General features: G+C 45.2%; 1 protein-coding gene across 1 annotated transcript in view; it reads left to right on the forward strand.

Moving 5' to 3' along the window:
- LOC123508468 (neuroblast differentiation-associated protein AHNAK-like) overlaps positions 1-13,257 on the forward strand; it is a 67,309-nt gene that overhangs the window by 24,518 nt on the left and 29,534 nt on the right.

Below are 13,257 nucleotides of genomic sequence, written 5' to 3' on the forward strand. Positions count from 1 at the left end.
TTTTGTTCATCCTTGCTAATCATCTCCTTCTGTCTCAGATGAAACACATGGAGTTCAATAATATTTCTCTCCTCAGTATTCGGTGTAAAACTCGCTGATGCACGTATGAATGAATATTTATGTATACATGTATGTATGTGTATTTACGTATGTATGCACTTGTATGCGTATGTACGCATGTGCGCACATATATATGTATGTATTTATGTATGCGTGTATGTAAACATACACTGTGTGTGTGTGTGTGTGTGTGTGTGTGTGTGTGTGTGTGTGTGTGTGACCGTGCTCGCGTGCCCCTATAGCTTTATAATGGTGATGTATGGAAATGGTGACAGGAATTGTTAACCTTTCAATGAACAACTTTCAGTTTGTTTAGGCTCGTCTCCACCACGCACCACCACACCCACGTTACTGTCCCGCTCTTCCACTACATCTCCGTGGTGGTGGTGGTGGTGGTGGTGGTGTTGGTTAGGGATGGTATGGAGACAACAAGTAGTACGAGTAGTTTGACACCAGCTTCTTGTCACCTGTATGTGACCCTTTGGGTGTTCTCTCTCTCTCTCTCTCTCTCTCTCTCTCTCTCTCTCTCTCTCTCTCTCTCTCTCTCTCTCTCTCTCTCTCTCTCTCTCTCTCTCTCTCTCTCTCTCTCTGTTTTGTCAGCGAGCATGGTTCATGATTGTAATCAGTAATCTACACCTGTATTCAGAGTAATACACTCGCACATACACATATACACACTCCCATCATTTTTATTCTTTCCGGAAGTGTTCAGGCAATTATTAGGTAATACATGAGTGTGCAGCCGACTGAAAGAAAAGCTATGGGAGGAGAAGGAAGGGATGGGGGAGGAGGACCTGAGATAATTTATTGTGGAGGAACTGATTGCCTACGGTGGAAGGAGAAAAGGAAAAGAGAAGTGTTAAGCTAAGATGATGATGAGAGAGAGAGAGAGAGAGAGAGAGAGAGAGAGAGAGAGAGAGAGAGAGAGATGAAAACGGAGAGAGAAAGAATAACGAATCACCTCTTTCTTCTGTGTCTCCTCCTACCTCCCTCTCACCTCTCAGCAATATCGTCACGTAAACTTAGTGTATCACCTTATGAATGGCCGTAAGATCGCGTCCCATATCACTACCAGCATCCTCTTCCTTTAGTGCTTGTATCGCTCTTACGTCCATATTCAGAAACACTTTGCTCTCTAACCACGACTATTTTCCAAGGCCACAGGGATGATCAGCGTGGTTTCCAAGAATGTTTCTCCAGTTAATAATGTAGAAATCTTATCAGTCTGCCTCTAGAACCATAAAAACTTACTTAAAAACGCTCTTCTCTCTCATCACGACTATTTTCCAAGGCCACAGGGATGATCAGCGTGGTATTCAAGAGTGTTTCTTCAGTTAATAATGTAGAAATCTTATCAATCTGGCTCTAGAATCATAAAAACACCTTAAGAAACTCATGTAGATTTATATAAACCCTTTTGAAATAATGGAGGTGAAGCCCAGAGCTGTTTGAGAATACGAGCCTTAGTACCATGAGCGCACTTTATCCCCCCCTCCCCATCCCCCCGCCTCGAAATCTACAGGATGGGAAAGGCGTGGTGAGGAAAGGAATCAAAGTCCAAATGAAGGACGAGAGGAAGAATCTTAAGAAGCAAATATGGCAAGCTAGATAATTTTGTTTCGTTCTTACCTCTCTCTCTCTCTCTCTCTCTCTCTCTCTCTCTCTCTCTCTCTCTCTCTCTCTCTCTCTCTCTCTCTCTCCTCCTCCTCCTCCTCCTCCTCCTCCTACTTAAGGCGGCGTCACACTAGCACTTTTTCCGTCGTCTTTTTACTCATCTGTCAACTCTTTCCGTCGTCTTGAGTCAGACGGAATGCATCGTTTTCGTCTAGCGCCAATTTTTAGTCAAAATAAGAACTATGGTTTCTAATCAACACTTTTATTAAAAAAATATTTTTTTGTTAAACGGAAGAATGCTATTATCAGGACAAGAAATTTAAATGAATTGATGAATATATGTTTGTATACATATTATTTTTTTCTTCTAGCCTAGGAATGAAAAGTTCCTCAGTTGTTTGTGTACATTTCCAGGGGAGTGCGAATGTGCGACGCTTTTGAATATTTCCAAGGCAACTTCCAAGTAGCTGGCCAAGATGAGCAGTGGACAAAACACACTGACGAATTTCTCATAGAGAGGATTAGAGGTCACCGTTGCCTTTGGGATCACAGAACAGCTGATTACATTATAAGGTGCAAAAAAGCCGCGGCTTGCTGGGGTGAATGAGGAGCCATGTTTGTTTACAATCGACAAGCGCGGCAAAGGCGGAAGCAAGCTTGTGTGTGACGGCCACCGTCTGCAAAAGTTGACAGTCGTCAGAAAATTGACAGAAAAAGAAGGCGAAAAAGTGCTAGTGTGACGCCGCCTGGCATTGCTTTGAAGCGCGTAGGAAAGAAAAGGCAGGAAAATAGTCTACGGGATAAAAACTCCATTGTGTGTGTGTGTGTGTGTGTGTGTGTGTGTGTGTGTGTGTGCGACGGGAGTAATGTGCCGGGCGGTGAAATGACGCGTTGGTTGAGGAAGAGAAAGTGACGTGAATGGAATGGGCATGAGGGAAGTAAGTGACACTGAGGTTGATCGGCTGCTTACGAGTCTATTGACAGTGGTAGACGTTAGGGCAGCGATGAATGAGTGGATTATGAGAAGAAGGAAGAAGAGGAAGAGGAGGAGGAGGAGGAAGAGAGGAGCAATAGTGGAGCTGGCAAGTGTGTGTGTGTGTGTGTGTGTGTGTGTGTGTGTGTGTGTGTGTGTGTGTGTGATAAGGGAGTAGAAGAAATAAAGTGTGGAAATTGAAAGTATAAGAATGTAGTTTATTGCCGGCGTGAAATCATAGCCTTTATTCTTGAGTTGTTCTTTGTGTGGGTAAGTGGGCCAAGGCAGGTGTGGCAATTAGAGGTTTCCCGACGTGCCAATCACTCCGGAGAAAGTACAGGTGTTAAGATTACTACGTGAGAAGCAAGGGCGGATGTGGGTGTGTGTGGATGAGTGTAGATGGGCAGGCGGGTGCGGGTGGAGTGACAGGTGTGTTATGGGGGAGTAGAGAGAAGCAACAGGTGGGGAGCAGTGACAGGTGTGGGGATGAGACGTGACGCCCAGTGCCGCTTCCTATTCTTATCGATGACAGCATCACCTCCCAGCTGGCCGCGTCCCTCGCCAGCACCCGACCACGCGCATGCACCACCCCTCCCCCTGTTCGTCCAGCTAAGGCGGCGACGTCAAATATAGGCAGCAAGACGAAACCGGAAAAAATGCAAAACCTTACGTCAGACAGTAGACACAGAACTTAGTGAATAAATGGGTAAATGTTAGCAGAAGTCTGGGACGTCGAGTATTGATGATGTAACTTTATACTCCGCGATGATCACACTTATTTATACAGTACGTCGCGGGTTGCCGAGTGTACAGCCGTTTGGGCGGGCAGGGAGGGTTGCTGCGGGTCTGTGGTGGTGGTGCGGCGCCCTCCACCCTTCCTCCCTGTGTGGGGTAGGGCGGGCCAGGGTCCAGGAGACACATACCCCCAGCAGGGAGTTTGATCACGGTTAAATTTGTCTGCATGCACGTCTCTCGCATAAGATTTATCAACATTAGTTTTATTTCAGAAGTGCATGAGGTGGTGCTGCTCCTGAGGATGAAGGAAGAGGAGGAGGAGGAGGAGGAGTAGGAGGACAAGGTAGCGCCTCTCGCTGACCCATCAACCAAAGCAGTCTTGTCTCTTAAGTTTTCCTTTTTGTCATCACAATTTGGGTTAATGGCTGATAATTCTTACGTGGCAGGTGTTTGATGTCCTGTGGCGGGTGTGTTTGTGCAGCCCAGGAGGAGAAAGGAGACGAGAAAAAAGAGTGAGAGAGGAAGCTTTATGACACCACTCCTTTACGTTTATTCCTCAAAAAATAGACAAACTTACCATCTTGACGCATTTAGGAAGGACGGGGGGATGAGAAAGTAAAGGAAGAAGAGAGAGAGAGAAGAAAAGGGGAGGAATGAGTTTAGCTTGATCTCTTAAAACATAGTGATCATCTCCTCTCATGTGTTACCCTCGATCATTAGAGATGACGGGAGGGAGGGAGGGAGGGAAGGGTGATAGTCTTGGATGCATAAGGAGGGAAGAGGAGGGAGGCGGCATGACGAGTGTAGTTAATTGAGGCTCTTTCTGTTGGGTAATGATGGTGTTGAGTGGTAACGGTGGTAGTTAACAGATAGAAGGGCGGGTGTTGCTTATACGTAATGGCGAGGTAGCAGTGGTGGTGAGGTTAGCGGTAGTAGCAGATAATTGTGTTAGGGTGTGCTACATACACTTGTATTTATCGATGGTGCTGCTGTTGGTGAGTGGTGGTGTGGTGCTCTAGTTGAGGTGATGTAAGGTTAGTGGAATTTGCAAGTTTTGGTGAAGTAGGTGGTGACAGGAGGGACAGTGTGAGGCTGCGGTAGTTATGGTGATGACAGAAGTAGGTGAGCGTGGAGCGGCAGTCGTGAAATAGTGGTAGTGAAGTTGGTGGTAATGGCGGTGGTGGTGACAAGAGTGGTGGTGAGAGTGAGGAGCGTGGATGACACTCTCACACATGTTTTTATTTTTGTCTTCTACTCAGTTTCCTTGCAGCTTGATCCCCTGAAGGAAAAAATGCATTGTTTCTCTTTTAGACAAGTGACTGAGCTTGGAAGGAGGAGGAGGAGAAGGCCGAGAGCGAGGACGAGGATGATGGGGGAGTGAAAGGAGGAGGAGGAGGAGGAGGAGGAGGAGGAGGAGGAGGAGGAGGAGGAAGGGGAGGAGGAGGAAGAGAATGATTCCGAGCCTCCCAGTAGGTCGTGCTTGTGACTGAAAGCGCATCAGTCAACCAAAATTACCGCGTGTTGCTTCACCTGTCAATTTGTGAACCTCCAAGACTTGCTGACTCATGAAACCAAAACCTCTATTTACCAGCAGTTTTTCCTCCTCTCACGTTTTATGAGGTTTTGTTCCTTCTCTCTCTCTCTCTCTCTCTCTCTCTCTCTCTCTCTCTCACGTTTATTAGGATTCGAATTCAGAATATAGTGTTACTGAAAGAAAACGAGCTGTTATGACACACACACACACACACACACACACACACACACACACACACACACACACACACACACACACACACATCACGTCATTTAGCTCAGTAATTGGTCTGGTAAGCAGGTCCGGAACTATTGGTTACAGTTGCCAGAATCGCCGGAACCTCCACCCCCTGAAAGCGCAGAGCCCGAGACACAACGCTCGCTTGAGGAGGAACTACGCTTTATTTAACATTTTACGGTGTCTTGGCTGGGAGTGAGACGTGTTACTTGAGTGAGTCTGTGCTTTGTTTTTAGAGCCATTCACTCGAGATGTATTTCAATGCGATACTCAGTTCTTTTACCTGTTTATTGACTTTTTTATGGTAGATGATGATACGTTGGGTAATAGACAAAGTTGTGAAGATTACCTCCTTAAAACAAAGCTGTATTTTAAGAGTTTTGGGGCTGCCATTTCTTAACCCCTTCAGTACTGGGACATATTTTCATATTGAGATTTGTGTACAATTAGACGATTTTATTGACATCAGGAAGGGTCTATGGAGGTCAGAAGATTAATGGCCACAGTCTTCACCATTTTAATCCCCGACATAAGTTTCTAAAGCTGTATAAGATCACCAAATAGTAAACAGAATAAATATGGAAACGCGTCATGGTACTGAATGGATTAAATGATAGAGTGATAAGTCGATTTCACATATATTTTCACTGACGGAAAATTTTCGTCTATCAACTATCACAATTTCGAAAACTTCCATGAAAACCTTTGAATTTCCACTACAGCCTTTCATAAGTTTCGGAATACGATTAAAGTTATTAGCTGCCATATTCTTTGCTTATTGCACTAAGTAATATTAACACTTCAATAACGAACGTCGAGCATATAAACAAATTAATTAATAAGGAAAAAAATGAAAGAAACAAACGGAGGTATTACGTCTTGTGAATGTTCCAGTAAGCATCAGGATTCTAGTAAGTCTGGCATACGAGCTTGTTGAAAAACGTAATTGCCCAGCGCTGTATGCCCCAGGACTCTCCCTCATCTGCATCTCCCTCTCCTTCTCCTCCTCATCTGCATCTCCCTCCTCCTCCTGCATCTCCTCCTCCTCCTCCTCCTCCGTAAGGCACTTGGGGGGGCATGAGGGAGGGGCGCTTGGCAGGTCTCCTCCAATGCCTTTCGCTTCACCTTCCGTTCCTTCACCTCTTCTCCTTCTCCACCTCATTTATCATATCCTTGCTTCCTCATTCCTGCCGTATGCTCTACTTCTACTCTCTCTTCTCCTCTTTCTTTTCCTTCTCCACCCTCTTCCTCCTCTTCCTCTGCCTTCTCCTCTTTTTCTTTTACGCCTCTTAAGACTCAACTGCTGCCTTGGGCCACCTGGTACTGTTGGCCCTCCTCCTCCTCCTCCTGTTCTTCTTCATCTCGTCTTTCTTCTCTTCTTCCTCCTCCTGTTCCTCTTGTTCCCATAAACAGAGCGTTGCCTCCCTTCGTCGGCTGCGAGACAGGGGAGCAAATGGAAAAACAGTTGGTGGTGAAGGGAGTCTTGACTATCAAAAGAAAGTTGGACGTGTGTGCAACAAACTATTCTTCTTACATAAACTTATAATATTTTTCATTTTGTATTCTCTTGTACATGTGTCATAAACTATTTTTTCTTTTTTATTATTTCTGGCTTTGCAGTGCGTGTTTCGGATCGTTTCATTTTGCAGCGACGAGAGTGTTGCTTGTTTGCTCACGGTAACTCACTGTTTTGTCGCAGTTTACGTAATATTTCGTTTTCTTTCACTTGGTGTTGTAGAAAATATGCTTTTTTTAGGGTAAAGTCAAACAATTTTCTTTCACGTAAACTACCAGAATTATAAATACTACAATAAAGGTACAAAGAAGCCAAGATATTATAATCCACGTTTACTTTCCTGCTTAGATCATAGTAACCATAGCCTAAGAAGTGTGCTCCGATCAACACCTGAGAGGAACGTGTGAGCTGATCTGAGGGGTGCTGGCTGTCTTGAGATGCAACTTGAGTGTCGATCTTGAGAGTGATAACAGTTATTTAAGCTGCAGAAATGAGGAGTGGATGTACTGCTGGGAAAACTCTAACCTGATAAAGAAAAACATGCAAAGAAAAGAATATTGGTGAACTATTTTGACAACATAGAGAGAGAGAGAGAGAGAGAGAGAGAGAGAGAGAGAGAGAGAGAGTAAATAAATATGATAAAATAAACTAATTGATCAAATAAAGCAGATGAACACTTTGAGTCAAGTAAGAATAAAAAGAGAACAATGGATACGGAGGAGGAAAATAAAAAGAGGAGGGAAAAATATGAACCAAGGAAGGAAGGAAGGAAGGAAGGAAGGAAGGAAAGGAGGAAGAAAGGGCGTCACCAGAACCTCACAAGTCTTTTATTTAGTGCAGGTGATCCGGAAGAGGGCCACAAGTTTCCCTTTTAGTGTCTGACCACAGAAAACCTTGCCAAGCCCTTCTCTTCTCTATCCTTTACTGCCATCCCTCGCCTCTCTCCCTCCCCCTTCCCTTCTTCTTCCCTTCCTCCATCCTTCCTTCCTTTGCCTACATCACGTTCCACTTTCTCTCTGCTGATCTCTATTCATCTCCTCCACCATCATCTCCCCAACACTCCCTTTTACTCCCCCAATCCAATCTGATGTTGTGGTTTTCCTTTGCTAATTTGTTTTCTTGTTTGACTTTGCTTTCAGGTTTTTCACTCCCTCACCTTATTCCTGACTCTCTCTCTCTCTCTCTCTCTCTCTCTCTCTCTCTCTCTCTCTCTCTCTCTCTCTCTCTCTCTCTCTCTCTCTCTCTCTCTCTCTCTCTCTCTCTCTCTCTCTCTGTGTGTGTGTAGACCTCTTACTCCCTTCCGTTTTCTCTCTCCACAACATAACCTTCCTTCCCCAACTTTCCTCCTCCTCCTCCTCCTCCTCCTCCTCCTCCTCCTCCTCCTCCTCCTCCTCCTCCTCCTCCTCCTCCTCCTCCTCCTCCTCCTCCTGTCAGCTCTTCACCATAGATCACTTCCTCCTCTTCTTACGTGACATCTTCCCTCATCGTGTCTCCCTCTTTCCTCTCTCCCTTCACTCCCCACCTCTCTCCTCGCCGACTATCTATTACTCATCTTCAGTTGTGATGACGTCTTGAGTGGGGAATCTTACCCTAGACTTTTTTTTTTTTTCTTGGCGTCTCTTTCACCTTTCGTAAACATGTTCAAAGTCTCTCTCGCTCTGAAAAAAAAAAAAAAGTCATTCAAATAAGGTAAGCAATAAGATACAAATAAATGAATGAATGAGGCAAAGTAAAATAGATGAATGAATATGAAAATTGTGAAAAAAAAGGTCATAAAAAGTCCCAGGTGAACTTTAATGGAAGGCGGAAGTCCCCAGAGGCAGCTGAGGAAGTATGAGTAAACAAACCTTTGAGTCCCTTCATTACACCTGGATTGTGACCTTGATTGGTGAGGCGCGGAGAGTGAGATTCCTTAGAGATCGCGCGGCTGTCGGTGATTATGGCAGTGTCCCTAAGCAAGGTTACTAAAGGACCTCGCCGACTTTGTGAGAGCCGCCGCCTCCATATCCTCGCAGGACGCCGCACTCACCACTCGCACCATTGCCTCCTCCAGCGTCGCCTTCTGCAGTGTTTCTCTCACCCCGACACCCTCCAGTTCACTTTCTCTCTCCTCGTCATTAATCATCGTCACGAGCATCTCCTCCTCGCCACAACCTTAAGCTACTCTTGCACGTCATCCACTTCATCCTATACTGCCATCTTCACATCCACTTGACACACCCATACCTTGACTCTTCTTTCATTCTTCACACTACTCATACATATTATTCTCATCCTGTCTTCCGTATGCTCTTCACTCCATCCAAACACTGCTATCTTCACATCCACTTGTCACACCCCATACCTTGACTCCTCTTCCACTCTTCACACTGCTTTTACACACCATTCTCTTCCTCTGTCTTCCTTACGCTCTCTCCCTTGTGCTTCTCTTCCTAACATCCCGTCGTAGTGAGTGACGCGCGACAAACACAGTGACTTCCCACACGTGTGCCATGAACAACGACCAGTGTTAAAGATAAGTGAGTGACGCGTTTCCAGCCGATTAGTGCCACCAACTAAAGGTTCGCCTCCCCCCTCGCCCAAGATGGTGTTCATATTACCTAACTGCAACTGCGCCGCAAGAAGAAAAGAATCCAAGAGGTAAGACGCCTTCAGCACTTCCCGAAGGAGTATGCGAGGACAAAAAGAGGCGAGTAGAAATGAAAGTGATGTGTATTATCATATAGCAGAAGAGTATGTACCAATGATACTCGTGTAAGCAAAACAGATGAAAAAAATAATAAACTAGATTTTAACACGTTTTGAATTAATAATAAAAAGAAAGAAGCAAGAAAACAAAACCAGCGTGTTACTTTCATATAGCAAAACATACGTGCCAACATCATTTTAAGGCTTAACAAAGGGGAAGAGGATGAAAAAAATAAGTGTACATACCTGTTCTTACATATGTTAATGCGTTAAAGCGTGTGGTGCAAAAGGGACAGGTGTGTCTACCTTTCACCGTGCGCACCTGAGTTTGAGACTCATGCCTACTGACGGGAGGGAAAAAACGAGGACAGCGGATAATTTGTTTTGTGACTTGTAGCAGCTGGCGGGTTGTACCGTTGGAGATATTTACGTGCGTGTAGGTGGCGTGGGTCATGGGGGAGTGGGGGAGGACAGTTGGGGCAGATAGGTAAGAGTAGAGAGAGAGAGAGAGAGAGAGAGTTCAGGAATGTATCTTAAGGCTTCATCGTCATGCTAGGGTGAATGAAGGAAGAGAAGAAAAGTTTTGGTATATTTTAGAGTTTGCTTTATTATTAATGCAGTGAAGTATTGTGAAAAGTCAATTAGGGAAGATTTATCAGTATTGTCTTGACCTCTCCCCCTCTCTCCCTCCTGGTCCTCCTCCTCTTCCTCTCTCCCTTGCTCCCTCCCTGCGAGTTAGAGGAGGAGGAAGAAGAGGAGGGCCTTGAATTTATGATCGCGATAACCTCCCACACGACAACTCTCACAGTTTCTCATTTGCCTCCCAGCAGCCGTTGTGTCGAGGAAAGAGAAAGAACGTTACTCTCTCTCTCTCTCTCTCTCTCTCTCTCTCTCTCTCTCTCTCTCTCTGTCATCTTCGTCAGGTCATTCGAACAGTGACAAAACGACCCACGGAGAACGATCATCACTCAAGATTCTGTTTCCTCCTTTATTTTTTCACGTCCCCTCCTGAAGAAAGTAAAATAAGCCTTGTAGAATGATGCGAGAAACAGACGAGGGCGTGCCGGTGGAGCCCGCGACCAGCAAGGGTGTCTGTGTCAGTGTCAGGGCCTGAGTGAAGGGCGCTGGTGGTGGTGGTGATGGTGATGGCCAAATACACACCATCAACCCTCCTGGTGCCGCCCAACTGTCCACCAGAGCGAACACTTGTCAGATAACGAAATTTACTGGTAAAAAGTATGAAGGTTGAGATGAAAATAGACCAAGAAATGAAAAGAAAATTGAGAAAAATAGTGTATAGAAAGGAATGGCTGAGTATTTTTTTTTTTTCACAAGGATTGAGTTCCATAGAGAGTGATCGAGTTCGTTAGGTGGCTAAGCACGTAGTTCATTAATTAGTTAGTTAGTTTGTTAGTGCGTTCGTTAACTCTGCCAGGTCATTGCTCTTCATGTCATCATATTTTTCTTGTCTTTTTATAACCTCTGTTTTGTTTCTTTATTTTTTTTTTTTTCATCGTCAGCAATGGCCAATGTAGGAGTGGTAAGCAGCGGTTCATTCTCTCCTCCTCCTCCTCCTCCTCCTCCTCCTCCTCCTCCTCCTCAATGGGCCTCATGACTCCCAGCAAGGTTATGGAAGGGAAAACTAAGGAGGCCGAACGTTGCGCCTTTCATCTCATTATGTGCAAGGCCTGTGTAGAAACTCCCTGCTTAGCATTCGGGTGGGGGGGGACGGAAGGGGGAAGGAGTACACACAGAGAACGATGGTAAGGCAAGAAAGAGGAATGGAAGAAAGGAATGGAATATGAGTGGAGAGAAAGAGAGAGAGAGAGAGAGAGAGAGAGAGAGAGAGAGAGAGAGAGAGAGAGAGAGAGAGAGAGAGAATGGAGGATAAAAGGTGCAAGCAACAAGACCAAAGCGTGCTAGAACAAGGCTTAAAACAGGTTCAAACATTATACTTAATATTTTTTTTCTTTCGGTTTTTGCTTTTAAACTTGTTCGCGGTAAAGTTATCTTATCATATCAATGTCAACTCGTGGGTAGGTATTTATTTTCTCCCTTGTCTGTCTGTGTGTGTGTGTGTGTGTGTGTGTGTGTGTGTGTGTGTGTGTGTGTGTGTGTTATTGTAGCTGTGTAACTCTATTTGCTTCGTCTGGTTTTCTTCTTTTTTTCTTCATTTCTTCTGAGTCGTTTTTCGTCCTATAGGATATTTTTCGTGGCCATATTTCGTGATTTTTTCTAGGGCTCATGCTTCCTTTAGATCGTCTGGTGCTTCATTTGACGTGTAATTCATTGTTTATGTATCTTTTGTACGTTGAGGTCATTGCCTCCCCATCCCCTCCCAACACACAGACAAACGGCCCGGTAGCTCAGTGGTTAGAGCCCTGGCTTCACAAGCCAGAGGACCGGGGTTCGATTCCCCGGCCGGGTGGAGATATTTGGGTGTGTCTCCTTTCACGTGTAGCCCCTGTTCACCTAGCAGTGAGTAGGTACGGGATGTAAATCGAGGAGTTGTGACCTTGTTGTCCCGGTGTGTGGTGTGTGCCTGATCTCAGGCCTATCCGAAGATCGGAAATAATGAGCTCTGAGCTCGTTCCGTAGGGTAACGTCTGGCTGTCTCGTCAGAGACTGCACCAGATCAAACAAACAGTGAACTTGAAGGAAATACAAATTTCTTGTAAAGAAAGTTTTACCTTCAACTGGGGAAGGCTCACGTTTTCTTCCTTGCTCCTTCTGAGAAAATGTAAATTCAATCGTAGACTCACACAAAGCGGAGAATGTTCAATAGTGTGTCTGCAAAACACGAGACAAATAACTGAGGAAAATGTTTACTACCTGTACGTGGTTATGCGTAGTTGTTGCTTACACCCAATAAGAAATTATTCCCACCTAGTGAGTGCGATCCTTGTATTTTCCTTGAATCTGTACAATTCCGTTACAAAGTCCCATAAATACATTTCAGCTTCACTTGTGTAGCATTGTACTTGGTCAAGGTCGATGTTTGACCTTCAGACACGCCCAGATGATGCCTGGGGCGCCCAGTGGTCATAGACGGTCCTTATATTGCCTGACAACAGCCACTCGAGTCCTTTCTGAAAACCAGTGTAAGGAGTTTAATGAGACACTAAAAATAAACACATGTTGTGACGTTCAAAATATAAGATCTTACAATCTTGTTGACTGGATTGCTTGCTGGTGTGATGGTGGGAGAGGGGAGGGGAGAATGAGCAAGGGTGACGTCACTTGCTAACTCAAGGATCACCTTCATTAGCTTTTGTTGAGAAACAGCTGCGTGGTGTTGCTAGGAGAGGTTGGGGATGCAACACTACGAAAATTGCATCATAGTTAGATTGATTTTTCTCAGTTCTCTCGGCACTTCAGCATTGCAATCCTCCCTTCACCACTCCCGCCCCTCCCCTACTTTTCCACGTGGCCTTTTCCTCTCTTTCCCTTATCTTACCCCGCCTTTATCTTCCTCTCTTTCTCCCCAAGCACATCCTGCCTCGTCAGCACCAGAAGTCTCATATATGGATGGAAGTGTGGTTGTTGATGTTGGAAGTGGGAAGGTGTAGTTGCTGTGTGGTGTGGCTGTTGGGAGGGGAGAAGACACCGTGACGCCTGGGGTTGGTTGGGCTCTGAGGGGTGAGGGGTGAGGGAGTGAGTCTCGGTCGTGACCTCTGCAGGGTGTCACGTGAACCAGTTATTTTTATGGTGCCTTAGATCAAAATACTTTGTAGAGGAGACATGTTGTCGGGCCTCGAAGGAGCGGGAACATAATCTCGTCTCGTTGGTCTCTGGAGTGCTTGCCTTGAGCTTTGATGAGAAGTTTGCTGATGAAAAATATAGAGTTTCTGTTTTGTATGACTTGATGTGGTGTACGAATGATGTGTGGTGATATGATCC

Source organism: Portunus trituberculatus, chromosome 24 (genome assembly GCF_017591435.1).
Source record: "Portunus trituberculatus isolate SZX2019 chromosome 24, ASM1759143v1, whole genome shotgun sequence".
NCBI lineage: Eukaryota > Metazoa > Arthropoda > Malacostraca > Decapoda > Portunidae > Portunus > Portunus trituberculatus.